This window comes from Wolffia australiana, chromosome 3 (assembly GCF_029677425.1).
Source record: "Wolffia australiana isolate 7733 chromosome 3, ASM2967742v1".
In the NCBI taxonomy this organism is placed as follows: domain Eukaryota; kingdom Viridiplantae; phylum Streptophyta; class Magnoliopsida; order Alismatales; family Araceae; genus Wolffia; species Wolffia australiana.
In genome coordinates this window covers 8,732,433-8,736,722 of record NC_135837.1, presented here as the reverse complement: position 1 = coordinate 8,736,722, position 4,290 = coordinate 8,732,433, and positions in this window count along the sequence as shown.

Here is a 4,290-nt window from a genome sequence, read left to right as displayed (position 1 = left end):
ATCTGCCTCTGGCGTCCTATCATGACGCCAAAGGGCAGATGTGCTTGTCGATGGTTGCGGCATGTTGACTTTGGTGTTGACTTCAGTTGAGCGTGGCGGGTTGACTTCAATTGACTTTGCCGTTGGGTCCATAGCAGGCGTGTTGACTCCGGTTGACCGTGGTGACGTGTTCGACGGTGATGTGTTGGCATCCTCGCCATCACTCTCTCTCTCTCTACCACCCTCCCAAGGTTGCTCTAGGGCCCTAGGCCACCCCTATCAAGGCCACCTAAGGTTGCCCTTAGGCCACCCAAGCAGCCCCCCAAGGGTCTCCCCAGGGCCCCCCAAGGTCGCCCGCCTTGGGGCCGCCCTAAGCCGCCCACCCAAGACAACCCAGGCCGCCCGCCTACGCCGCCCGCCCAGGCCACCCGCCCAGGCCGCCCACCCAGGCCGCCCTACGCCATTCGCCCAAGGCTGTCCTAGGCTGCCCACCGAGGGCCGCCCAAGGCCATCTGCCCAAGGCCGCCCGTGCACGTTGCGTGCCCATCACCCGTGCTTCCGGACACTCTCGAAGCTTCTTCTCGCAAGGGGCAACTCCGCCCTTGACCCTCCGCCAACTGACCGCACAGTTGGATCCGTGACACCCTGTCGTAGCGCACGTCACTCGTCCCGCCAACGACGCCACGCCCAAGCACTCTAGCCTTTGAGCAACCAGGCCGACTCTCAACCAGGGCCATTCAACGCCCAGAATGCCCAAATCCCGACGTCTAGTTAGCCTCTCAACGCCCGAATTCACCCAGCCTCATCATAATCGGAATTTCCTGCATCCTCTTCACGCACTACGGTGCCAAGGTACACCTAAACTCTTTGGTGTCAAAAGTGTTCTCCGTCCAGTGTTTTCTCGAGAAGTTTCCACCGCCGTCAGCATTAGATTTGGTTTGGATTTGCAACGCGAATTCGGGTATTGATTTTGGTGCTTAGGCATCATCGCGGTGGGGGAGGATAGTACTCTCGCCCTCGATAAGGGTCGGAGCTGCACCACTAGATTTTCATCAGTTTGTAAAGTCCAAATCCGACCGTGTGATTTCTGTGGCTGTTTTATCCCTCCAGTATCCGACCCATCCCTAGTCGTTCATCTACACATAGTCTGTCCCGTCAACCCAGTCGTCCATTCCTTTGTTGTCCATTCCTTAGTCGTCCATTCCATAGCCGTCTTACGTCATTCTCACTTGGCACCTATCCTCATTATATAAGGGGATAGCATGCCTAAGTGAAAGTTTGAGTCATTTGTTGAAGAGAATATCCAACGTGTGTCTCCACCTTATCGTAGTCACGAAGTAGATTGTAGAGAGGGGTGGCTTTCCTCGCTCACGTCGAGACCACTCCATGGAGTAGAGCCCGCATCCTCATGTCGAGACCACTCAGTGGGAACGCGTTCAATTGTCTTCATTGAGATCACTCCGATGGCGCCTAAAGATACAATCATCCAGCATTTCTTGGACCAGAAGGTCCCTCCGTTGAGATCACTCTGAAGGCAACCCTGGAATTCAAAAAGGTGTTTGCAAGGGAAAAGCGTCGTCGGCCGAGCCTGCCAAGATTACTCTGAGCACGAGCTGTCCACGTCTCTTCCAAGATTTCTCTAACCACTCTCAAGAACTCGCCCTCTGATCAAGAAACATCTTCATCTTGAGAATCTTGGGTGGTTAGACCCCAAGAAACATCTAAGAAATACTTTCTTGGAGACGCCACCGCTCCGTTCGACGTCGCCATCGCCCTACCGCCAAGCGCCGCCCCTGTCGCCCTGACTGTGCGACCCGGCGCCCGCCCTTGTCGTCCAACGCGTGTGCGCCCCTCCGTCAGGGGCCCGCACGCTGCCTCGGTGCTCGCCACGCCCAGAACGCCAGTGATGTAGGACCATGTCCGAGACGAGGTCCGGCCGTCATCGAGGGTTCATACTCAGTGTCAAAGGTGAGTCGACGCGCGACGTATGCCGGAGTTCGACGGGCACGGGAATCATACGAAGATGAACTAAAATGAAGATGGCCGGGTAGGGGTGTAGTACGTGCAGCTGCCGAAGAACAACGAGAGGCCGATGACTGGGGTCGACAGGGTCGCCCAGAGACGGGAGGGACCTTCCGACCCTCATCCCAAAAAGACGAGGTTGCTAGGTCGCCGAACAGAAAATTCCTGCCTGAGGTTGCCCGCACGCGACGGGCGAACCGACTCGTCAAAGAACCAGACCAGACGCTCAATAAAACTTCATTTTCACTCGCCTGTCTTGCTCACCTATGTCTATCCTGAGCACCGTGGTGGCAATCAAAAAATGCACTGAAAGAAATAAAGGACGAGCGCAGAGCAGCGTACCTTGTCGTTGCCGGGGAACAGGGGGGATCTATCGATCGCTTGTCGAGTCACCAGCAGATCGTCAATGCCACAACACAGGTGGCGTCAGATCGCTCACTCAGACACAGGTGGCGGGACCGCGCATGGGATGCACGCGCTCGCTGCAACACAAGGCCACGAGTGCGGGCTGGGCGGCTTGAGCGCGCACGGTGACGAACCGCGCATGTAGGGGTGATGCCAGGTGCACCCCGCGATGGAAGGCGCTGACTAATCATACCACGGGGCAGTCACGCGGGCCTCGTTCACAGCAGAGGTTTTGGGATGGTGTAGGCGACAGGCTGCGAGGGTGACGAACACCGGTGGCGGAATACCCGGCGGTCGGGAGGGGATTCTGTGATTCGGTCACGGCAGCCACAGTCCGTGGCAATATCACCCCGTAAGGAGCACGATTTGCCACGGAGTGGTGCGACGTTAGTACTCCAAACAACCTCCTGGACGTGGACGTCCGTCGAAAAGTTCGCGAGTCGGGTCAACGGCAATAAGAGGACTCTCCGGACTCGGCAGGATGCGGCCCAACGCCGGGACAGGAGGATTCCTGTCAAGGAGGGCAGCCACGGCCCTAGGCGGCGGCGAAAGTGGCCTGCGTGTGGGGTAAGACTTTGGAGGCCGGTGCAAGGTGGTTCGTACAACAGACGGCCCTACAGGAGCGGTCACTGGTGGCGTCAGGCAGCGCGGGCAGGCAATAGCAGCAGGGCCATGCATGTGGCGCGAAAGACTTCATGCCCGCGCGGTGCGCCAACAGGAGACGCGCGCAGCACAGCGCGCCAACAGGAGATGCGCGTAGCACGGCGCGCGCAAGCGGCGCGATTAAGCGCCGGTGGCACGGCACAGGCTGGCTTTGGCCTCTCTCCTGCCTGCTGTTCTCCTTCCACTGGCGTCTCCTCTTCTTCTCCTGGTTCAGGCTCGTCTTCTCCTTCTTCTTCAGCTCGTTGCAACCCTAGCTCAACGGGAGACAATACTTTCAAAAAGAACGATACTTTCAAATTTCAACAGCGTGAGTGTTTAGGGCACCCCACCTCCCTTTATATAGAGGGGGTGTGAGGGCCCTTTGACCAAAATGACCAACTTTTAACTCAAAATAACCCTAGGACCTAAGGGTATGGTGATGAGTGTAAAACAAAGAAACTGAGATGAAATGAGGGAGGGGAGGGGGAATTCTTACGGGATCGAATCCTCCTCCGTACATGTGGTGACGATGCGTACGAAAACACGAAAGTAGAAGATCAAAACAAAGGACAATGGACGAGATGAAACACAGAACGATAAGGTGTCCGTTTACCCGAAATACTTGAATCCGGGCGTGCGTACCGTCGCCTTGGCTTGCCGAGCGGGCCGAACGCGGACGGCCAGCGCTACCGAGGGCGGCGGTGACATCTCTGAAGCCGTATCCAGTGCTGGAGCATGTGCTGTTGGGTGCGACGATGACGACTCTGACAGCGTGTCCGGGGCTATGCCATCAATCCTCCCGGGGTCAGAAGAACTCGACTCCGACAAGATAGGCACATTGAAGGGGAGCTGCTGGAGTAGATCCGGTCGAAGGTGGCGGAGCTCTTCCTCTGAAATCCACGTGTCGTCTGCTCTGGTGCGTCTAAGCCATCGTACCAAGAAACTCCTCGTGACCTCGTTCCTTGCATAGTCAATTATCTCCTGTAGTACACAGTCGATTGCCTCGTGCCAATCGGGTGAAACAAGCGGGGGAGTGGTCGCGGCAAGCTCACTCACACTGAATGGGTCTAGAGAGGGCGGGGTGTTGGGGTGAGAAGGGGTTCGGTACTGAGCCAGATCCGCCACGTTGAATGTGGAGCTTATTCCCCACGTAGGAGGAATCTCGACGACGTAGGCATTTTCGCCCACCCTTCGGAGGATCGAGAACGGGCCGGCACTATGGGCATGTAGCTTCTTAGACGT